General features: G+C 54.1%; 3 pseudogenes; 1 reads left to right on the top strand and 2 right to left on the bottom strand.

Moving 5' to 3' along the window:
* Window positions 1-23: 23 nt before the first annotated feature.
* On the bottom strand, window positions 24-9,038 carry LOC105074288 (mitogen-activated protein kinase kinase kinase kinase 1-like; annotated as a pseudogene).
* Window positions 9,039-9,770: 732 nt separating this feature from the next.
* LOC105080962 (mitogen-activated protein kinase kinase kinase kinase 1-like) lies at window positions 9,771-22,411 on the bottom strand (annotated as a pseudogene).
* A 360-nt stretch (window positions 22,412-22,771) lies between these two features.
* Window positions 22,772-24,200, top strand: LOC141574152 (ryanodine receptor 1-like; annotated as a pseudogene).
* Window positions 24,201-24,412: the final 212 nt, after the last annotated feature.

Raw genomic sequence — 24,412 nt, forward strand, 5'->3', positions numbered from 1 at the left:
CATCAGACTCGAGTGCTGTGATGCGAAATTTGGGCTTATTGTTGGAGGGAAATGGAAGGCTTGGGAGGGCTCTGAGCAGGAGGTGATGTGACTTTGTTAAAATGAGGAAAGTCAGAGGGAGACAGAGACAGGGACAGAAAATCAGAAACAGATCCAAACTGAGGCAGACAAAGAGCGAGCTGGGCAGAGACCAAGAAGTGGGAAAACAGACACATTGAGAAACAGAGATTCAGAGGGGACAATATACACACAGACAGAGAGGGCACAGAGCAGGTCTGACAGCTGGTGATGTGAGTCACTTCCTCTCTGTGGGCCTCAGATTCCCCGCCTAGGACTTCCTAATGAAGTCTTTCCTTTCCTGAGCTTTGTGGAGACAGGGAGATGGTCAGAGACAGAGGTGCACATCCGAAATCCAGAAGTGACCATCACCTTGTCTTCCTCGACATGAGTCACTTGGACTGGTCCCTTGTGCTCTGCTTGAGAGGCGGAAGTGCAAGGACCAATTCCACCTCATTCCCCTAAACTCTGCTAGGCATCGTCTGTATCCCCAGGCAAGCAGGCTAAACCCCAGCCATCACAGAGTTCCTCACACCCTCCTTCTCCCCCTCCCCGTCATCCATCTCACCAGTTATATATACCCAACGTTCTCCAGTCCCCTCTTAGTTCAGCCCGCTTCCCAGTTACGCTTCAGGCTAAGCACCGCCCAGCTACCCAGACCCAAAGCCGCTAACCTGATAAGCCGCACCCCTCCCAGGACCTGTCCCACTCACCTGCGCTCATCTCGCCCCGCCAGCAGGAGAGCGCGCCGAAGCGCACGGTGTGGAAGAACACCGACTTCGCCGGCTGCCCGGGGCTCACGCCGATGCACACGGCGGGCAGCTCGGAGCCTGGCCCGCTCAGCACTGAGAACACGGGCAGAGGCGTGGGTAGCGGGAAGAGCACCTGCTGCGGGCCGCACGGGAAGGGGCGGACTCAGAGGAGGTTTGAGGCGGGGCCTGGGAGGGGCGGGGCCTTGGAAGAGAGTCGGCCTGGGGCTCCTGAAGGAGTTCCGGAGCCCTCAGTCTTGGGAGGTGCCATGTAGAAACTTGAGGGGCTGAGGCCTCAGAGGGCTGAGAAGTTGACGGGTGTGGTCTCAGAGTGGGCGTGGCTTCCACTAGGGGGCGTGCCGCCTTGGGGACAGAAAGGCCGGGCCCCCAGGGGGCGTGGCCTCCAAGGCACCAAAGTCTTAGAGGCTCCAAGAACCTGAATAGGGTCTCCTAAGAGACCTGGCGGGGCACAGGGCCTGAAGAAGAATTAGGCCCGGGGCGAAGGGCGGGGCTTAAAGAACCGGAGGGCCTCAGAAGGGGAGCCTCCAGGTGAGCGGGCTCTCGGGGTGATTGGGAAGAGACCTCGGGTGGAAGCCCGACTTCAAAGAGCTCTCAGCAGAAGAGTGGAAGGCCCCCGCCACAGAACCTGACAAAGTCCCCAGTGCTTACAGGCCCCCCACCCGGACCAGCAGGAACTTGTTCACGGGCTGCTACCTCTGAAGCAGGACCACGGATGTCTCCAATGCCCCACACAGGAACGGGCCCCCGGAGCTAGCGCCCTCCGCTGTGGAGGTGGGGAAGGATGGGTTAGGGTCAATCCTGTCTCCCCTGCCCCGCGCCCCCAAAGGCCACACATCTTTCCCCGGGCTCTGGACACCCTGACTTAAATCGCAACCCTCTTCAGTGGCTAGAGTCCAAGTCATGCCGCTGGCCCCGCTCCCCTCTGCATATCCACGAGATTCTCTCTCACCCACACAGCACGCCCGGCAACCTTTGCTATCCCGGAACTTAGTGGAGAGCATGTCCTTCCTGCAAAACATGGTAGGCGTGAGTGGTATTGGGGATGATACTTAATGCCTAAGTCTCCTGACCATAATATGCTGATCTTAGCCTCTCTACCACTAACCTCCAACTGAGGTAAATGGGGTCCATCTGTCCCTAGGCTTGTACCCCAAACGCTGGCCTTTCTGCCTTATCTGACACTCCTGGCCTCCAAACTCTAATTTTTCTGGTTTTCACTCTCAAACTCATCTTCACTCTACCCATCTTTGATCCTTAAACCCCAACTGTCACCCCTAGCTCGGCCCCCGCCACTGCTCCTCAACTCCCTCAACCCCATTAAGACCCTCCCCTTGTCCCTGCATCTCCACCTCCATTAAGGACCCTCCCCATCCCCATCGCATTCTCTGAGAATCTCCTGAATGCTCACCTTTGGTGGAAGGGTGTGTCGACGCCGCCGTGCTGTGGATCCAGAGAGGGCAGCCATTGAACAACTTTAGGAGAAGGGCACATCCCTGGGTGTGCCATAGGGGCAGGGCAGCAGCCCATCCAGCAGAAAAGAGGAGGGGACAGGAAGTTTCCGTGGTTAAGACTCTGGAGTGCCAAGGTTCAAATCCTGCCTCTGCCTCCTCAAAGGTTTATGACCTTCGAAATCTACTTACCCCGCTGTGCCTCAGTTTCCCCCATTTTTAAATGGGGGACAATATCTATCTCTCTGCTATCTATCTCCATCTGTGAAGGTATACATCATGTAAAGACATGAGGTCAGTGTCTGGCACAGAGGAGTTGCTCAACAAATGTCACGTGTCATCATTATTAGTCTTCGGCCCCGCAACCCCAACCAGGCATCCCCAGCCCCGATCAGGGTTGTGAGTCCTCAGCACTGCTGGCCTCACCTTTCTCTTCATCTATTCTTCCTTGGGGGGCAACAGCGGGGGCTGGTCATGTTCCCGAGGTCTGGTATCCACAGTGAAGTTTCTGAGATAGGGTGGGGAAAATCAGCCCCCAAAGCACCCCCTGCGCTGCCCAACCTCAACATCTTCCCACCTATTAACCCAGCCTGCCTTGTTACCTGAGTGAGCGGTTAGGTAGGGGCTTCTGGTGGCTGGGGGAGGCCAAAGTTGGGGGGTGCGTGGCAAAGACCCACTGGCACAGCGGACCACTACTCCTGGGCTCAGCTGCCCCTCATCCGCAGTCCCCCCAGGACCCTCGTCAGATGGAGAACGGATCTTGGATTTTGGAAACAGAGAGGGAGGGTGGGGAAATACATGAGATGATCTCTGAGAGAGGGCACCCTGCAGTCTGCCTCTGCCAGATCTGATGCTGCATCTTGGGTCTGACCCTCCCCACAATATCTGACCATCACTACAGTCTTCCCCTCTAACCGCCCCCTCCCCACAACATCAACATACTCCGGCAACTAAAGAGTGAATGCTGTCTACAGCAGGAGTTTCCGAGGACCAGCTACTGATGAGTGTTCATCAGGCTAAATATTTTGAGTCCCACCCCTAGGTTCAGGGATGCCCCTTCCACATCCCAGTGGGATCATCATCCTGGTCGTCCCAGACTTCAAGGGAACTAGTGTCCTAGACTCCAGCCCTGGAGAGCTTGGTATCCCACCATCTGTGGACCCTGGCCTCCTGGCACCCAGCCCACCAGCTTTTGCCCAGAACCTTACCTTGGGGAGTAGAGGAGGAGGTATTTCTTCTGCGAGGGTTGGGCTGAAGCACACAGATGGGTTAAGTGGGGGAGGAGTGTGTTGGGAGCAAGGACTCGGGTGGGTTAGGGCTGGAAGTCAGCTCAGGAGGGCCAGGATGTGACTCTGTCTGGGCTGGAGCTGAGGGTTAAAGGACTAATAACCATGACGATCTTAGTAACAGAAACACTTGGGTATCAGTGTTGACAGTGCATTAGGTCTCTGCATCACCACAGAAACCTAGTAACACAGGTCCTATGAGCTCCTGGGGGTCGGGTTCTCACTTGGTGCCGGGCACGCCGCATGGGAGCCTATTACAGATGAGATGTGTGGAATGGATCTCCCCCAAGCCTGGGTCTGAGGGAGATGGGGGCCTGGGTTTACTCCTGGAGTTGAGGTTGAGTTCTGGGACTGAGGGTCTGGAGGGGGCAGAATTCCCAGGGGCTGAGGTTCAGTGTGAGTTTGGGTGAGAAACTGAAGAAAGATGAGGGCCAGAGGTTGAGGTTTATGGCTGCAGTTGAAGTCTGGGGGTTGGAGCAACATCTAGGAGGAGCTGGGGACTAGGATGTGGCAGGGGCTCCAGGGTTGAGTTGCGGTGAGGTTAGGGGTCAAGGGTTGGTGGGGAGGAACGTGGTGGCTGGTCTCTACCAAGAGAGATGTTGGGATTTCTTCCCTGCTGGTGATTGTTTCCGCAAGCAGTATGAGGACCCGCTTAGCTGAGACACCCACAGCTGGCCCTTCACTCCCACTTCAAATGCCTTATGCTTAGAGCAAGCCCCTTAGTCCCCAAATCCCTCCTCCCAAGGCCGCTGGGGGAGAGGTGACTATGTGCTGTATAAATAATGTCTGTGCTGCATCCCTGACGTTGTACTGGATCGTTGAATTTGGCGGGGGGGTCAGTAGCATCCAAGAATTCGGCCCTCCTCCCCTCACCACAGAAAACCAAGATGACAGCAGAGGCTAAAATCACGTTTATTGGGAGACACAGGCATGTCATGACCACTATATTATGTCCACTGGGGAGGTGAGGGTGTGCAGAGACTGATTCCTAACACCCACTCCGAACCCCAGGGACTCATTCCTGGATATAGAAGTTGCTGGGGGCAGTAGATCATCTGCTGGGCGTGTCTCCACTACCACAGGCCTGGGGAAGGAAGAGAAAAATCTGTTTAATCATTCATTTGTTCATTCATTCATTCATTCATTCATACATACATTCACAAAGTCTACAGAGGGTGTGCCAGCACAATGCTCGGCTTCAGCAGTGCGAGAGCAGGTAGGTCTCCTGCTGTCGAGAAGCTCAGTCTGGAGCAGCAGCCCAACATGAATCAGTGAATGACGTGAGTGCTGGGTACTAGGATGTGGCAGGGGCTCCAGGGTGGAGTTGGGGTGAGGTTAGGGGTGAAGGGTTGGTGGGGAGGATAGTGGGGGCTGGAGTGGGAGGGTCAGGGATAGGGTGAAGATAGGTGTGGGTACTGAGTGTCCAGCCAGGTGTCACGGCTGAGTGGTGGAAGGAAAGCAGGGGCTGAGGTTGGGGTCATGGATGGTGGGGCTGGGTGGGGTCTGTGGCGCTCTCTCACATGACCACGTTGTCGTAGTCATCTTCGGACTCTGACAGGTTCCTCCTGAGGAGGGACAGGCATGAGCCTCGGGCGGTCCCCACAACTATCCCAGCCCCCCTCCCACGCTGATGGTCCCTGACCTAGGACTGCTGCTCTTGAAGCCTCCAGGGGGTTGTAAGCGAGCCTGTGGGATAGGAAAGAGTCAGCAGTGGCCCAGGGGGAGGGGAGGGTGGCGGGGCAGTGGGGAGGCGTCTCACCGTGTCAGCTGTGGGTCTGGACTACATGCCTCTGAGCTTCCTGAACTCCATGTGCTGCCATAGGGGTTGGGGTGGGGTGGTATGCAGGTGACACACAGTGAGCTGGGGACATGGATTCGGGAATAGAAAGAATAGAAGTGGGGTGGGGGAGTGGTCTGCAGCCAGGATCTTAGGACTGGAGCTGTCCCTTCAGGGTAGGGATCTTGGTTTACAGGGGTCTCATTTTGGGGTCAAGATTTGTGATCAGGGAGATGGGGGCTCAACATGGTTATAGAGTGTTTGTTTTTAGATTCCACTTGGGTATCTGGGATCAGAACAAGGTTTCTGAGGTCTCTGGGAGTTCTGGTGGTTATAGGAAATCTTATGGGGTCCGTGTGCAGAGCGGAGAGGTAGGGGTCTCTAGAATCATTTTGTAGATGAGGTTCTCTGGGGCCTCTTGTGGGATCAGATGGTAATGGGGGGCCTCTGAGGGTCTGTTTAGAAGCGAGGAGGGTCTCTGGGGTCTCTGGCAATCTGATGAGGGGGTTACAAGGGTCTCCAAAGCTTAAGGATTCTCTAGTGATGACAGCAGTCCGCATCTGGGATCCCCACAGAGCTGGATCGATGGGTGGATCGGATCCGCCGAGGGATGGCGGGGGGTAGCTGGGCAGAGCGGCAGCCGCGTCAGGCCCACCGGCCTCCAGCAGCCCAGTCTGGAGCCCTCGGCTCTCCCGTAACCTCTGTGCCCCCAGCTCTGTGCCAAGCCCCCCATGCTCCCTGGCTTTTCTCCTTCTAAGAGAGGCAACAATGGGACACCCCAGGCAGGGGAGCAGCCTGAGCAAAGGTGGGGACCGTCCAGTGCTTTTATCATCCAAGCAAGGCCCACTCACCTCAGGCTCCTCATCTTCAATCTCGCCAACAGCTGCCCCCTTCCCTGGGTTCCTCAGTTTGTCAAGAAGCTCTAGGTTCAGGCCTCTGTTTAGCCCGGGCTGGGTCACCAGTTTATGCTGGTGGTGGGAGGAGGAGGCGGTCAGCAGACAGAGGGCTGGGCTGCAGGGAGAGGGCTGGCACAGGGGCTTGAGAACCCATCTAAGGGAATCTGGCGGTGAAGGTGCCAATAGAGGAAGAAGGCGGGGAAGTCTGGGCAGCTGCCACCTGGGGGATTCTGAGGTGTCTGAAGGGATCCGACGAATTCAGAGAAGTTGGAGAATTCCAGAGGTGTCTCGGGTGTCCCCTGGACTTCCAGAGAACCCCCAGGAATGGGTCCTGAAGCCGTTGGCAACTTGTGAGGTTTTAGAACTCAGCATATCTTGGGGGAAAGGTCTGGGGTACAATTTGGAGGGTCTTGGAAGGCGGAGCCCTGGGGATTTCAGAGGGAGCAGGGACTTTGAAAGGGCCATAGGCGTTCTGTGGAATAAAATCATCAGTGTTCTACGGAGCCGAGGGAGGCCCTGGGGGGTTCCCACAGGGGGTGAGTTTGGGAAGGCTGCTCAGGGAGGGGAGGTTTACACTGAGCATCTTGTTGGCGCCAGGTCGTTTCTTGGCGCTCTTGGTGAGGGTGACTTTGAGGAAGATGTGGAAGGCAGCCGACCTTGGGAAGAAAAAGGCAAGTACTGGGGGAGGGTACACTTCAAGTGTTAGAGCGCATGCTTAGCATGCAGGAGGCCCTAGGTTCAACCCCCTCCTCTAAAAGTAAATAAATAAATAAATAACCCCTCCAAAAGGCAAGTTCTGGGATGAGGGGACCAGAGACCCTCCCATCAGACCATCAGCCCTGATTCTGGCCTCTCTCCCTCGCCTTCCCATGACTCTCTCCTACCATTTGCCTTTTTCCTTTAGCCGAGGAGGATGATAGCCACTCTTGGTCATGAGGAAGAGAACTCTAGAAAGCAAGGACAGAACATGGGATTGAGACTTCCCAGTGGAAATCAGATCTCACGATGTGAGGGACCCCCGATGGCACTGAGGTCAGCAGAGAGCAGTGAGGGACAGGAGGAGAATGAGGGGTAGGTTTTAGGATGCATAGGACGCCACTTCCAGGGGATGCTGCTCATCATGTTACAGAGTTCCAGAAGTCTCAGGGGAGCCTCAAGGCATGACTCCCTGCATTGGGGGCTCGTGGTGTGGACTGGAGAAAATGCTTTCTGGGTTGAGGTTCTCGGGTTGGGCTCGAAGGGAGAGGGATCCCCTGTAGGGGGGGTCTTCATGTGGGGAAGCAGGCGGGGGGTGGTGTTCAGGGTCAGAGTCGAGTGGGATCTCTGGGACCAGGTGGACCTGCCACACCTGCCTACCTGAGAGGGTGAACGTCAAAGAGGGGTGGCTGTAGCTCGGCTAATTCAATGGCTGTGATGCCCAGTGACCAGATGTCACACAGCTCGTTGTATCCCCCCTTCAGGGCCACGGCCGCCCCTTCTGGAGCCATCCTAGGTGCAGAGACCCTCAGAGAGCCAGGGGTGACATGATGAAGGGGAGGGGAGTCTCCTAAATAGGGGGTGGGGAAACAGGAGAGAGACAGGGAGCGAGCCGGAGAATGGGACACAGAGAGAGTTGGATGCAGACACATAAAGAGACAGACAGACAGAAATAATACAGAGAGAGGTAAAGACAGAGTGTCAGAGATAGCCTAGAAAATATAGACAGAGAGAGGCAAAAACTGGGAGAGCCACAGACTGAAACACACAGAAAAGTCAGCCATGGGCAGATATGGAGATACAGAGATCAGGATCAAAATCAACAGAAACACTGAGAAAAACACGTGGAGGGGAGACATGCACAGAAAGACCTAGGGAAATGGAATACTCGAGGGAGAGCCACAGAGTACACAGATCGCTCAACAGAGAAAAGCAGAGGCAGGGCAAAAGCCAGGATGGAGATTCCCAGACATCCATGGAGGGGAAAGCCTCTGCCCACCACCACCAAGCCCGCACCACCCCTGGCTGCCAGCCAGGCACCCCTCACCAGAAGGGTGTCCCAAAAAATCAGAGGCTTCGAGTCAGTGTGGCCCCGATCTGGGCCGATATACCAAAGTCAGCTGGAGGCAGAGGGAGAGACATACTGACCTAGGGTTCCTGTCCCCTCTGGCTCCCAGTCAGTCCCCCTCCCCACCCCCACCAGCCAGACTCACCAAGTCTGAACTCCCCAGGGTCGTTGATAGGGATGTTGGCTCCTAGGGGAAGAGAGGGTGAATCAGAGGCTGTCAGAGACACCCCTCCCTACTGCCAGCCCAACTCTGCCTCTGCTCCCTGGTCACACACCGCCTGAGCCCTCCAATAACCACTACCATCTCCCAGAGGCCCCCACCCACCAAGGCTACTTTTCTGCCCCCAGATCACCTTGATGTCCCGGTGTATCTTCTTATGTGAGTGTAGATAAGCCAGTCCCTTGGGAGGAGGGTGGAGATGGGGGTTGTGAGAGTTCTGGGGGTGTGAGCAGGGGCCTGCCCCCACCCAAACCCACCAAGCATCGCCTCTCCCCACCCAAACCCACCAAGCATCGCCTCACCTGGAGCACTTCCCGGCAGACATTGCTGATCTGGAGCTCTGACTGGGGGCCTGTGACTGCAAAGGTCACCCCGGCATGGTGTCAGATGGGGACCAGGAAACCTAGCCCCAGGAGCCCCTGGCTGCCACCCACACCAGGTACCACATGGGGAGGGGATAACATGAGGGGACAAGGAATGGTCAGCAAAAGAGAGAGGCAGCGATACAGGGAAACAGAAGCCAGATGGAGATAGATTCATTCAACCGACTACACGTTTACTGTGTGCCAGTTGCCGTGGTAGGCAATGGGGACACAGCTGTGGACACAGAGACAGAGATCCCCACCCTCGTGGAGAGAATATTCCAGTGGGGGATACGGACAGTAGACAAGAGAATTAGGAGAAAGAAACAGTATGTGAGATGTGATTAAATAGAAAAAACAAAAGCAAGAAAAGACAACAGGAAATACGTGTAGGAAGGGGTATGACGTTTCATACTGGGTGATCAGCGAAGTCAACTCTGAGAAGGTGACTGGGTTGAGGATGGGAGTATTCCCACTCAACGAGAACAAATTGAGCAATGCAAAGTCCCGGAGGTAGGAAAGTGCCTGGTGGGCCTGGAAAGTGGCAAAGTGGGTGGAGTGGAGAGAAGGTGGGTCAGCCTGGGGTGGTTGTGGGCGTCAGACTCGAGTGCTGTGATGCGAAATTTGGGCTTATTGTTGGAGGGAAATGGAAGGCTTGGGAGGGCTCTGAGCAGGAGGTGATGTGACTTTGTTAAAATGAGGAAAGTCAGAGGGAGACAGAGACAGGGACAGAAAATCAGAAACAGATCCAAACTGAGGCAGACAAAGAGCGAGCTGGGCAGAGACCAAGAAGTGGGAAAACAGACACATTGAGAAACAGAGATTCAGAGGGGACAATATACACACAGACAGAGAGGGCACAGAGCAGGTCTGACAACAGGTGATGTGAGTCACTTCCTCTCTGTGGGCCTCAGATTCCCCGCCTAGGACTTCCTAATGAAGTCCTTCCTTTCCTGAGCTTTGTGGAGACAGGGAGATGGTCAGAGACAGAGGTGCACATCCGAAATCCAGAAGTGCCCATCACCTGGTCTTCCTCGACCTGAGTCACTTGTACTGGTCCCTTGGGCTCTGCTTGAGAGGCGGAAGTGCAAGGACCAATTCCACCTCTTTCCCCTAAACTCTGCTAGGCATCGTCTGTATCCCCAGGCAAGCAGGCTAAACCCCAGCCATCACAGAGTTCCTCACACCCTCCTTCTCCCCCTCCCCTTCATCCATCTCACCAGTTATATATACCCAACCTTCTCCAGTCCCCTCTTAGCTCAGCGCGCTTCCCAGTTATGCTTCAGGCTAAGCACCTCCCAGCTATCCAGACCCAAAGCCGCTAACCTGATAAGCCGCACCCCTCCCAGGACCTGTCCCACTCACCTGCGCTCATCTCGCCCCGCCAGCAGGAGTGCGCGCCGAAGCGCACGGTGTGGAAGAACACCGACTTCGCCGGCTGCCCGGGGCTCACACCGATGCACACGGCGGGCAGCTCGGAGCCTGGCCCGCTCAGCACTGAGAACACGGGCAGAGGCGTGGGTAGCGGGAAGAGCACCTGCTGCGGGCCGCACGGGAAGGGGCGGACTCAGAGGAGGTTTGAGGCGGGGCCTGGGAGGGGCGGGGCCTTGGAAGGGAGTTGGCCTGAGGCTCCGGAAAGAGTTCCGGAGCCCTCAGTCTTGTGAGGTGCCATGTAGAAACTTGATTGTCTGAGGCCTCAGAGGGCTTAGAAGTTGACGGGTGTGGTCTCAGAGTGGGCGTGGCTTCCACTAGGGGGCGTGCCGCCTTGGGGACAGAAAGGCCGGGCCCCCAGGGGGCGTGGCCTCCAAGGCACCAAAGACTTAAAGGCTCCATGAACCTGCATAAGGTCTCCTAAGAGACCTGGCGGGGCACAGGGCCTGAAGAAGAATTAGGCCCGGGGCGAAGGGCGGGGCTTAAAGAACCGGAGGGCCTCAGAAGGAGAAGCCTCCAGGTGAGCTGGCTCTCGGGGTGACTGGGAAGAGACCTCGGGTGGAAGCCCGACTTCAAAGAGCTCTCAGCAGACGAGTGAAAGGCCCCCGCCACAGAACCTGACAAAGTCCCCAGTGCTTACAAGCCCCCTACCCTGAGAATCAAGAACTTGTTCATGGGCTGCTGCCACTGAAGCAGGACCACGGATGTCTCCAATGCCCCACACAGGAACGGGCCCCCGGGGCTAGCGCCCTCCGCTGTGGAGGTGGGGAAGGATGGGTTAGGGTCAATCCTGTCTCCCCTGCCCCGCGCCCCCAAAGGCCACACATCTTTCCCCGGGCTCTGGACACCCTGCCTTAAATCGCAACCCTCTTCAGTGGCTAGAGTCCAAGTCATGCCCCTGGCCCCGCTCCCCTCTGCATATCCACGAGATTCTCTCTCCCCCACACAGCACGCCCGGCAACCTTTGGTATCCCGGAACTTAGTGGAGACCATGTTCTTCCTGCAGAACAAGGTAGGCGTGAGTGGGGTTGGGGGTGGGGGTTGGGGGGCAGGAATCCGATATTAGAGGGGTCTGTGGTTCCACTGGGGTCTCGTACCTTGCTAGGAGCCAGTGGGGACTGATGTGAGCAATGGGGCTTCCTGCTCTGGCCTCTTTCCGTTCCAGCAGGCCCAGGATGCTATGAGAATACAGGTGGGGGGACTTTCGTGCAGGGTGTGTGTATTTAGGGGAAGCAGGAAGTTATAGGGCACTGCACACTCCCAGCTTTCCCCATCCCTTCCCTGGGCCCCATCCCTTTGAAATGCCCAAGCCTTTAAATCTCAAGCACCTGTATTTCTTGGCTTCTCACTTAACATATATTAAATGCCCACGGGAGGCCAGGCAGTGTGATTTTCTCTGGTGAACAATGGTGCCTAAAATATGTATGGTCCTAACCCTAGAGGTGCCTGTAGTCACATGAGAAACTATGGACACTTAACCAGTCAGCTGAAGTAACACATATTACAAAAGTTTAAGAAGAAACATACCTAGAGATTCTGTAAAAGTTTCTCATCCCGGATGTGATATTAATGAGCTCACAAATCCTATCTGGCTTGGTGTTTCCTCACAAATCAGAAATTCTTTTACACAAAGCGTTTGTAAAGCAATGACACAAAATTTTAACCTACAGCTCGCTCACTCTAGTTTAGTAAAATGTGGGATAAGGACTGTCATATGACCATCAAAGAAATGTAAAGACTAACTCATTGTAGGAATACCTCAAAACTGACTTGAGAGGTGGCAGTATTGTGAGCCCCATTTTACAGATGGGGAAACAGAGGCTTGGGAAGCCAAAGTCTCTTGCCCCAAGTCCTACATTGAAAACGTGGCTGGGATTCGAATTGTGGGCTCTGTGGAAGGGGATCCTAAGTGCTTTTTCCAGCTGTGCCCAGCTAGCTACCACCCCCTGACCCTTGACTCCTTAATTTCTAACCCCCCCACTCCAACCCATCCCAACCAACCCACAGCCAGTCCTGAGAGAGACATGAGGAAATTGTTGATGGAGTACACCCGGGTACTCCTGCTAGAAAGAGCTGCAGAGCATGGAGGAGACAGCTCCTGTAAACCCCAGCACTTCCCAATTCCAGCCTCCCACCCTTGGCTCAGCCGCATTGCTGCCTGGCCCTCACCATCTCCAGCGTGGCCCCCGGATCATTTCGGTTCAGAATGAAAATGCCTTCCTCAGCTCCCAGGAGTAAGTGCTGGTCTTGGGGAACAGATATGAAGATGCTGGGACCTGCCTCATCATCGAGGACCTCCCAGGCCCCCTCATCTGACCCCAAACACGGGTACTCTGTTCCCAGCCCTGACCCTCAATTCTCTACTTGCATCCAACAGTGACATTTCCAGTCCCTGTTTTCCCAAATCTGAACTCAAACCCTGACCTGTTCCCTGGAGCCGGTCTCATTCTCCCCAGCTTCTGACCTCCCACGTTCTGCTGGTTCTTCCATTTCTGACCCACAAATCCTGACCCTCTGTCTCCTCAATTCTGACCTCAACACTAAACATGCCTCCTGTAAGAGCCCTCAAATTTCTATCCCCACTTCTCACCAGTCTGGTCCCTAAATTAAACTCTTATCTCAACACTGATCCTCAAATTCAGATGCCCTGACGGATAGCTTTTTCTGTCCAGTGTGACAGAAAGTAAATTCTAATACTGTTTCCTTAACATTTACCCTTCACTGACCTTGTCTCCACATCTTTGATCCCCAAATACTTTCCCTTTCGGCTACATTCTAATCCCTAAGTCTCCTGACCCCAATATGCTGATCTTAGCCTCTCTACCACTAACCTCCAACTGAGGTAAATGGGGTCCATCTGTCCCTAGGCTTGTACCCCAAACGCTGGCCTTTCTGCCTTATCTGACACTCCTGGCCTCCAAACTCTAATTTTTCTGGTTTTCACTCTCAAACTCATCTTCACTCTACCCATCTTTGATCCTTAAACCCCAACTGTCACCCCTAGCTCTGCCCCCGCCACTGCTCCTAAACTCCCCCAACCCCATTAAGACCCTCCCCTTGTCCCTGCATCTCCACCTCCATTAAGGACCCTCCCCATCCCCATCGCATTCTCTGAGAATCTCCTGAATGCTCACCTTTGGTGGAAGGGTGTGTCGAGGCCGCCGTGCTGTGGATCCAGAGAGGGCAGCCATTGAACAACTTTAGGAGAAGGGCACATCCCTGGGTGTGCCATAGGGGCAGGGCAGCAGCCCATCCAGCAGAAAAGAGGAGGGGACAGGAAGTTTCCGTGGTTAAGACTCTGGAGTGCCAAGGTTCAAATCCTGCCTCTGCCTCCTCAAAGGTTTATGACCTTCGAAATCTACTTACCCCGCTGTGCCTCAGTTTTCCCCATTTTTAAATGGGGGACAATATCTATCTCTGTGCTATCTATCTCCATCTGTGAAGGTATACACCATGTAAAGACATGAGGTCAGTGTCTGGCACAGAGGAGTTGCTCAACAAATGTCACGTGTCATCATTATTAGTCTTCGGCCCCGCAACCACAACCAGGCATCCCCATCCCCGATCAGGGGTGTGAGTCCTCAGCACAGCTGGCCTCACCTTTCTCTTCATCTATTCCTACTTGGGGGGCAACAGTGGGGGCTGGTCATGTACCCGAGTGCTGGGTTCCACAGTGAAGTTTCTGAGATGAGGTGGGGAAAATCAGCCCCCAAAGCACCCCCTGCCCTGTCCAACCTCCACCTCTGCCCACCTCTTTCCCCAGCCTGCCTTGTTACCTGAGTGAGCGGTTAGGTAGGGGCTTCAGGTGGCTGGGGAAGGACAATGATGGGGGGTGCGGGGGTGAGACCAACTGGCACAGTGGAACACTACGCCTGGGCTCAGCTGCCCCTCATCCGCAGTACCCTCAGGACCCTCGTCAGATGGAGAACGGATCTTGGATTTTGGAAACAGAGAGGGAGGGTGGGGAAATACATGAGATGATCTCTGAGAGAGGGCACCCTGCAGTCTGCCTCTGCCAGATCTGATGCTGCATCTTGGGTCTGACCCTCCCCACATTATCCAACCACCACTGCAGACTTCCCCTCTAACCGCCCCCCCCGAACAAAATCAACAAACTCCGACAACTAAAGGGTGAATGCTGGGTACAGCAGTAGTTTCCGAGGACCAGCTACTGATGAGTGTTCATCAGGCTAAATATTTTGAGTCCCACCCCTAGGTTCAGGGATGCCCCTTCCACATCCCAGTGGGATCATCATCCTGGTCGTCCCAGACTTCAAGGGAACTTGTGTCCTAGACTCCAGCCCTGGAGAGCTTGGTATCCCACCATCTGTGGACCCTGGGCTCCTGGCCCCCAGCCCACCAGCTTTTGCCCAGAACCTTACATTGGGGAATAGAGGAGGAGGTATCTCTTCTGCGAGGGTGGGGCTGAAACACACAGATGGTTTAAGTGGGGGAGGAGTGTGTTGGGAGCAAGGACACGGGTGGGTTACGGCTGGAAGTCAGCTCAGGAGGGCCAGGATGTGACTCTGTCTGGGCTGGAGCTGAGGGTTAAAGGACTAATATCCATGACGATCTTTGTAACAGAAACACTTGGGTATCAGTGTTGACAGTGCATTAGGTCTCTGCATCATCACAGCCACCTAGTAACACAGGTCCTATGAGCTCCTGGGGGTCGGGTTCTCACTTGGTGCTGGGCACGCTGCATGGGAGCCTATTAAAGCTGAGATGTGTGGAATGGATCTCCCCTAGGCCTGGGTCTGAGTGTGATGGGGGCCTGGGTTGACTCCTGGAGTTGAGGTTGAGTTCTGGGACTGAGGTTCTGGAGGGGCAGAATTCCCAAGTGGTGAGGTTCAGTGTGAGTTTGGGTGAGAAGATGAAGAAAAATGAGGGCCAGGGGTTGAGGTTTATGGCTGCAGTTGAGGTCTGGTTATTGGAGCAACATCTAGGAGGAGCTGGGGACCAGGATGTGGCAGGGGCTCCAGGGTTGAGTTGCGGTGAGGTTAGGGGTCAAGGGTTGGTGGGGAGGAACGTGGTGGCTGGTCTCTACCAAGAGAGATATTTGGATTTCTTCCCTGCTGGTGATTGTTTCTGCAAGCAGTATGAGGACCAGCTTAGCTGAGACACCCACAGCTGGCCCTTCACTCCCACTTCAAATGCCTTATGTTTAGAGCAAGCCCCTTAGTCCCCAAATCCCTCCTCCCAAGGCCGCTGGGGGAGAGGTGACTATGTGCTGTAGAAATAATTTCTGTGCTGCATCCCTTACGTTGTACAGGATCGTTGAATTTGGCGGGGGGTCAGTAGGCATCCAAGAATTCGTCCCTCGTCCCCTCACCACAGAAAACCAAGATGACAGCAGAGGCTAAAATCACGTTTATTGGCAGACACAGGCATGTTATGACCAATATATTGTGTCCACTGGGGAGGCGAGGTGGTGCAGAGACTGATTCATAACACCCACTCCGAACCCCAGGGACACATTCCTGGATATAGAGGTTGCTGGGGGCAGTAGATCATCTGCTGGGCGTGTCTCCACTACCACAGGCCTGGGGAAGGAAGAGAAAAATCTGTTTACTCATTCATTTGTTCATTCATTCATTCATTCATTCATACATACATTCACAAAGAGTCTACAGAGGGTATGCCAGCACAATGCTCGGCTTCAGCAGTGCGAGAGCAGGCAGGGCTCCTGCTGTCGAGGAGCTCAGTCTGGAGCAGCAGCCCAACATGAATCAGTGAATGACGTGAGTGCTGGGTACTAGGATGTGGCAGGGGCTCCAGGGTTGAGCTGGGGTGATGTTACGGGAGAAGGGTTGGTGGGGAGGAGAGTGGGGTCTGGTGTGGGAGGGTCAGGGTTAGGGTGAAGGTAGGTGTGGGTACTGAGTGTCCAGCCAGGGGTCACGGCTGAGTGGTGGAAGGAAAGCGGGGGCTGAGGTTGTGGTCATGGATGGTGGGGCTGGGTGGGGTCTAAAGAGCTCTCTCACATGTCCACGTTGTCCTAGTCATCTTCGGACTCTGACAGGTTCCTCCTGAGGAGGGACAGGCATGAGCCTTGAGCGGTCTCCACATCTATCCCAGCCCCCCTCCCACGCTGAGGGTCCCTGAGCTAGGACTGCTGCTCTTGAAGCCTCCAGGGGGTTGTAAGCGAGCCTGTGGTTTAGGAAAGGGTCAGCAGTTGCCCAGGGGGAGGGGAGGGCGGCGGGTCAGTGGGGAGGCGTCTCACCGTGTCAGCTGTGGGTCTGGACTACATGCCTCTGAGCTTCCTGAAATCCATGTGCCGCCAAGGGGGTTGGGGTGGGGTGGTATGCAGGTGACACACAGTGAGCTGCGGACATGGATTCGGGAATAGAAAGAATCGAAGTGGGGTGGGGGAGTGGTCTGCAGCCAGGATCTTAGGAGTGGAGCTGTCCCTTCAGGGGAGGGATCTTGGTTTACAGGGGTCTCATTTTGGGGTCAAGTTTTGTGATCAGGGAGATGGGTGCTCAACATGGTTATAGAGTGTTTGTTTTTAGATTCCACTTGGGTATCTGGGATCAGAACAAGGTTTCTGAGGTCTCTGGGAGTCCTGGTGGTTATAGGAAATCTTATGGGGTCCGTGTGCAGAGCGGAGAGGTAGGGGTCTCTAGAATCATTTTGTAGATGAGGTTCTCTGGGGCCTCTTGTGGGATCAGATGGTAATGGGGGGCCTCTGAGGGTCTGTTTGGAAGCGAGGAGGGTCTCTGGGGTCTCTAGCAATCTGATGAGGGGGTTACAAGCGTTTCCTAATCTTAAGGATTCTCTAGTGATGACAGCAGTCCGCATCTGGGATCCCCACAGAGCTGGATCGATGGGTGGATCAGATCCGCCGAGGGATAGCGGGGGGTAGCTGGGCAGAGCGGCAGCCGCATCGGGCCCACCTGCCTCCAGCAGCCCAGTCTGGAGCCCTCGGCTCTCCCGTAACCTCTGTGCCCCCAGCTCTGTGCCAAGCCTCCCATGCTCCCTGGCTTTTCTCCTTCTTAGAGAGGCAACAAGGGGACAGCCCAGGCAGGGGAGCAGCCTGAGCAAAGGTGGGGACCGTCCAGTGCTTTTGTCATCCGAGCAAGGCCCACTCACCTCAGGCTCCTCATCTTCAATCTCGCCAACAGCTGCCCCCTTCCCTGGGTTCCTCAGTTTGTCAAGAAGCTCTAGGATCAGGCCTCTGTTTAGCCCGGGCTGGGTCACCAGTTGATGCTGGGGGTGGGAGGAGGAGGCGGTCAGCAGACAGAGGGCTGGGCTGCAGGGAGAGGGCTGGCACAGGGGCTTGAGAACCCATCTAAGGGAATCTGGCGGTGAAGGTGCCAATAGAGGAAGAAGGCGGGGAAGTCTGGGCAGCTGCCACCTGGGGGATTGTGAGGTGTCTGAAGTGATCAGACGAATTTAGAGAAGTTGGAGAATTCCAGAGGTGTCTCGGGTGTCCCCTGGACTTCCAGAGAACCCCCAGGAATGGGTCCTGAATCCGTTGGCAACTTGTGAGGTTTTAGAACTCAGCATACCTTGGGGTAAAGGACTGGGGTACAATTTGGAGGGTCTTGGAAGGCGGAGCCCTGGGGATTTCAGAAGGAGCAGGGACTTTGAAAGGGCCATAAGCGTTCTGTGGAATAAAATCATCAGTGTTCTAGGGAGCCGAGGGAGGCCCTGGGGGGTTCTCACAGGGGGTGAGTTTCGAAGGCTGCTCAGGGAGGGGAGGTTTACACTGAGCATCTTGGTGGTGCCAGGTCGTTTCTTGGCGGTCTTGTTGAGGGTGACTTTGACGAAGATGTGGAAGGCAGCCGACCTTGGGAAGAAAAAGGCAAGTACTGGGGGAGGGTACAGTTCAAGTGTTGGAACGCATGCTTAGCATGCAGGAGGCTGTAGGTTCAACCCCCTCCTCTAAAAGTAAATAAATAAATAAATAACCCCCCCAAAAGGCAAGTTCTGGGATGAGGGGACCAGGGACCCTCCCATCAGACCATCAGCCCTGACTCTGCCCTCTCTCCCCCGCCTTCCCATTACTCTCTCCTACCATTTACCTATTTCCTTTAGCCGAGGAGGCTGATAGCCACTCTTGGTCATGAGGAAGAGAATTCTAGAAAGCAAGAACAGAACATGGGTTTCAGACTTCCCAGTGGAGTTCAGATCTCACGATGTGAGGGACCCCCGATGACACTGAGTCAGCAGAGAGCAGTTAGGGACAGGAGAATGAGGGGTAGGTTTTAGGATGCATAGGACGCCACTTCCAGGGGATGCTGCTCATCATGTGACAGAGTTCCAGAAGTCTCAGGGGGGCCTCAATACATGACTCCCTGCATTGGGGGCTCCTGGTTTTGACTGGAGAAAATGCTTTCTGGGTTGAGATTCTCGGGTTGGGCTCGAAGGGAGAGGGATCTCCTGTAGGGGGATTTTGATGTTGGGAAGCAGGCGGGGGGTGGTGTTCAGGGTCAGAGTCGAGTGGGATCTCTGGGACCAGGTGGACCTGCCACATCTGCCTACCTTAGAGTGTGAACGTCAAAGAGGTGTGGCTGTAGTTCTGCTAATTCAATGGCTGTGATGCCCAGTGACCAGATGTCACACAGCTCATTTTATCCCCCCTTCAGGGCCACGGCCGCCACTTCCAGAGCCATCCTATTGGCAGAGACCCTCAGAGAGCCAGGGGTGACATGATGAAGGGGAGGGGAGACTCCTAGGTAGAGGGTGGGGGGACAGGAGAGAGATAGGGTGCGAGCCTGAGAATGGAACACAAAGAGAGTTGGATGCAGACACATAAAGAGGCAGACAGACAGAAATAAAGATGGAGAGAAGTAAAGACAGAGAGTCAGAGATAGACTAAGAAATATAGACAGAAAGAGGCAAAGGGACTGGGAGAGCCACAGACTGAAACAGACAGAAAAGACAGCCATGGACAGATATGGAGAGACAGAGATCAGGATCAAAATCAACAGAAACACTGAGAAAAACACGTGAAGGGGAGACATGCACAGAAAAATCTAGGGAAATGGAAAACTCAAGGGAGAGCCACAGAGTACACAGATCGCTCAAGAGAGAAAAGCAGTGGCAAGGCAAAAAGGCAGGATGGAGATTCCCAGAGATCCATGTTGGGGAAAGCCGCTGGCCACCACCACCAACCCCGCACCACCCCTGGCTGCCTGCCAGGCACCCCTCACCAGTAGGGTGTCCCAATTAAAGAGAGGCGTCGAGCCAGTGTGGCCCCGATCTGGGCCGATATACCAAAGTCAGCTGGAGGCAGAGGGAGAGACATACTGACCTAGGGTCCCTGTCCCCTCTGGCTCCCAGCCAGTCGCCCTCCCCACCTCCACCAGCCACACTCACCCAGTCTGACCTCCCCAGGATCGTTCATGGGGATGTTGGCTCCGTGGTGAAGAGAGGGGGGATCAGAGGCTGTCAGAGACACCCCTCCCTACTGCCAGCCCAACTCTGCCTCTGCTCCCTTGTCACACACCGCCTGAGCCCTCCAAATACCACTACCATCTCCCAGAGGCCCCCACCCACCAAGGCTACTTTTCTGCCCCTGGATCACCTTGATGTCCCGGTGTATCTTCTTCTGTGAGTGTAGATAGTCCATTCCCTGTGGAGAATGGTTGAGAGGGGTTTGTGAGTGTTCTGGGGGTGTGAGCAGGGCCCTGCCCCCACCGAAAGCCACCAAGCATTGCCTCACCTGGTGCACTTCCCGGCAGACATAGCTGATCTGGAGCTCTGACAGGGAGCCTGTGACTGCAAAGGTCACCCCGGCATGGTGTCAGATGGGGACCAGGAAACCTGGCCCCAGGAGCCCCTGGCTGCCACCCACACCAGGTACCACATGGGGAGGGGGTAACATGAGGGGACAAGGAATGGTCAGCAAAAGAGAGAGGCAGCGATACAGAGAACCCGAGTACAGAGGGAGATAGATTCATTCAATAGACTACACATTTACTGCGTGCCAAGCGTCGTGGTTGGCAATGGGGACATATCTGTGGACATAGAGACAGAGATCCCCACACTCGTGGAGAGAATATTCCAGTGGGGGAAACGGATATTAGACAACAGATATACGTGAAAGGAACAGTATGTGAGCTGTGAATAAATAGAAAAAAACAAAAGCAAGAAAAGACAACAGGTAATATGTGTGGGAAATGTTATGACATTTTATACTGTGTGATCAGCAAAGGCAACTCTTTGAAGGTGACGGGGTTGAGGGCGGAAGCATTCCCACTCAACGTGAACAAGATGTGCAAGTTCAAAGTCCCAGAGTTAGGAAATTGCCTGGTGGGCCTGGAAAGTGGCAAAGTGGGTGGAGTGGAGAGAAGGTGGTTCAGCCTTGGGTGTTTGTGTGCATCAGACTCGTGGGCTCTGATGCAAAATTTTGGCTTATTGTTTGAAGGAAATGGAAGGCTTGAGAAGGCTCTGAGCAGGAGCTGATGTGACTTTGTTAAAATGAGGAAAGTCAGAGGGAGACAGAGACAGGGACAGAAAATCAGAAACAGATCCAAACTGAGGCAGACAAAGAGCGAGCTGGGCAGAGACCAAGAAGTGGAAAAGCAGACACATTGAGAAAGAGAGATTCAGAGGGGACTGTATAGAACCAGGCAGAGAGGGCACAGAGCAGGTCTGACAGCTGGTGATGTGTGTCACTTCCTCTCTGTGGGCCTCAGTTTCCATGCCTAGTGCTTCCGAATGAATTCCTTCCTTTCCTGACCTTTTGGAGACAGGGAGATTGTCAGAGACATAGGTGCTCATCAGAAATCCAGAAGTGATCAGAGACCCACCCCGCCGCCACTCTCATATTCTCCAAGAGAGCGAAAAGCAGGCTGAGAGAATCAGAAATGCCTTCACTCCTTAAATGAACATGTGGGCATGAAATAACAATGAGCTAGAAATGCAGAAATACTCAATTTTGTGAGTAGACTTTGGCTACAAAAGCAGACACAGAGGAAGATTGGGCGGGGGAAGGAGGAGGTGTTAAGGGGCTTAGGAATTTTGCCTACCTTGTAGGCTTATCATGAGGGTTCAATGAGCTGATACTTGTGAGGTACTTCGAACAGTGCTCAATAAACGTTAGCCACTGTTGTCTTATTATTTGAGATTTTAAAGCTGTTATTATTGGAAAGGTGCTCAGGCACAGTGCCTGAATTACAAGCTACATGTTTTGGGGTTTAGCTACCCAGCTTCCCTATGCTCTGTTGTCCTCACCTGTAAAATGAGTGTATAATAACAGTGCTTATATCCTAGGGTGGCTTTTAGGACGTAGTGATGTTCCCTGATCATCTAAGAATTAATAGTTATAGAACACTGCCTGGTAGGGATTAAGGATTCCATAGATGTGAGCTATTGTCATCATTATCTGTAATTAAAAGTTTCACCCAAAGAATGCCATGCAGGTTTCATTTTTTTCTCTTCTATTCTGCTAGAGATGATCATAACCAAATTGAGTTTCTCCTACTAGAGGCATGGGCCACATTTAAATGAATTGTCCCAGGGCTTTATCTCAGAAGATGGCCTGTAATCAGGCACCGTGCTCTTGGAATCTATCCAGTTCCTCAGCCTGACATTTGAGCCCCACCACCCAGACCTGGCCTTGCCACTCAGCCTTGTTCCCTCCAGTCACTGGTCTTAGCCCTTACCTAAGACAACTAGGTTCTCCCACTTCCCAGGGACACAAAAAGGACAGTGTAAAATCTTTCCCACATGCCAGGCAGACCATGTTCCTCTCTCTTCTCAGAACTTCCTCTTGGTTCCCCAGTGCCTTCAGCATGGCTTATGAATAGCCAGGGAATAGCTAGCCTGGCCTGAGTCTAACCACAGTCCTTCTTGCTTTTTGCTCTCTGGCTGCCTGGTGCCCCTCAGTTCCCCTAAGATCATGTATTTCCTCCCAACCCAAGCCCTTTGCATCTGACGGTCTCTCTGCCCCACCTCCACCTCAGACCCTGAGTACAAATACCCCTTCCATTGATGCCTCACCTTTCAACTTAAGTGCTGCCTCCTACAGGAAGCCCTCCTTGACCATCGGCTGCACCTCATTCCTCTTGCTGTTCTTGCTCACGGGAGCTCTACTTTCCAGCTTCACTGACCCTCTTTCACTTCCTCACAGGAACGAGATGTCTTCTTTCCTCCCCAGTGGTGACGTTGCATGTGTGGTTTTCCCTGCCTGGAACACTCTCTTCCACCTAACATTTCCTTCAAGTTCCAGTTCACACATGTTCCTGCTTCTAGGAAGCCTTGCCTGATCACCCAGGCTTTGTGAGGCTTTCAGAGCTTCAGCGCTTCCTGTACTCCCCCCATCTCGCCCCCGATTACACTGTGCTTTCCCCGTCCCAGCCCTCAGCCCTCTGCCTGAGCTGTTCCTATCACAACCCTGATAATTTCTGGGCTGTCACTGTCTGATGCCATGTGAGGGCGGAGCCCAGGGCTGTCTCAGCCATTACTGTGAGTCTCCTGCCCCACTAGCCCAGAGTCCTGTAGGTAATTTGTGAATACCAAATGATTGAATGCATGACTAATGTGCTTCTCAACTTGCCCCCACAGTGTTACCTGTTTCACATGTACGTGGGTGTCCGACCTGGTGGGGGCATTGGGGACGAATTTGAGGACCCAGCAGGTGATGAATATGAGCTGTACCGGGTGGTCTTCGACATCACCTTCTTCTTCTTTGTCATCGTCATCCTGCTGGCCATCATCCAGGGTCAGTGCTGGTCGGGGTTGTGGGAGTGGGGATGCCCAGAGGCAGACTAGCTCCTGTGAGAGTGCAGGCCCGGGATCTGTTTGACCTGGCTCTGTTTCTCCCTACTGTGAGACTTTGGGCAAGTTACCTCTCTGAACCTCAGTTTCTCCATCTGTAAAATGGGGATATTAATTATAATAATCTTGTAGGGTCGTTGTGAGAAATAAGTCAATTCATAGGTAGTAAGGGTCTCATGCTAAGTGCTCAATAAATGCTAGGTATTATTTTCAAGCAGCAGGGTGAGATTAGGGAGATGAGAGATTAGGGAATGGGAGGCAAGGCTCAGAAGGGGGTAGCCAGAAGTAGGAGCAGTCTGAATTTGGTCAGAGTTTAGGCACTGACTTGCACCGTGCCACCCCAGATCTGATCATTGACGTTTTTGGTGAGATCTGAGACCAACAAGAGCAAATGAGGGAAGATATGGTGGTAGGTCATATCAGGGCACGATCCAGAGGGATTACAGGACCCTGGGTGGGTCAAATGGGCCTCGACTCTGATGTTTCCTGCCACCCACAGACCAAGTGCTTCATATGCGGCATCGGCATCGGCAGCGATGACTTTGATATGAGACCGCATGGTTTTGAGACCCACACGCTAGAGGAGCACAACCTGGCGAATTACATGTGAGCTTTGCCCGCTGTCCAATCTGGAGGGTGAGGGCGTGGCCGCCAACATCCGGGGAGGGGATACCGGGCTTTGGTCAGTTAGGAAATGGGCTGTGGCATCCATGTGGTTGGGTTCTCAGCCAGCCAATCAGGAGAAGGTAAGTAAGGCTGGTTGTGACATGTCTCCCACTGCCCTTCCTACCCCAGGTTTTTCCTGATGTGTCTGATAAACAAGGATGAGACAGATCACACGGGTCAGGTAAGGGGGTGTTAATGGGAGAAAAATGGGCAAGGACATGGAGAATTTTAATATAACGTCAATCATCAGGTGGCAGTAAAAAGCTCAGAACACATCAAGCATTTGAAGATGTGACCAACCAACTCTTCCCCATCCCCAACCCCTAGGAGTCTTACGTCTGGAAGATGTACCAAGAGAGATGTTGAAATTTCTTCCCTGCTGGTGATTGTTTCCACAAGCAGTATGAGGACCAGCTTAGCTGAGACACCCACAGCTGGCCCTTCACTCCCACTTCAAGTGCCTTATTCTTACAGCAAGCCCCTTAGTCCCCAAATCCCTCCTCCCAAGGCAGCTGGGGGAGAGGTGACCATGTGCTGTAGAAATAAAATCTGTGCTACATCCCTGACGTTGTACTGGATCGTTGAATTTGGGGGGGTCAGTAGGCATCCAGGAATTCGGCCCTCCTCCCCTTCCCCCAGAAAACCAAGATGACAGCAGAGGCTAAAATCACGTTTATTGGGAGACACAGGCATGTCATGACCACTATATTGTGTCCAATGGGGAAGGGT

Source organism: Camelus bactrianus, chromosome 20 (genome assembly GCF_048773025.1).
Source record: "Camelus bactrianus isolate YW-2024 breed Bactrian camel chromosome 20, ASM4877302v1, whole genome shotgun sequence".
Classification (NCBI taxonomy): domain Eukaryota; kingdom Metazoa; phylum Chordata; class Mammalia; order Artiodactyla; family Camelidae; genus Camelus; species Camelus bactrianus.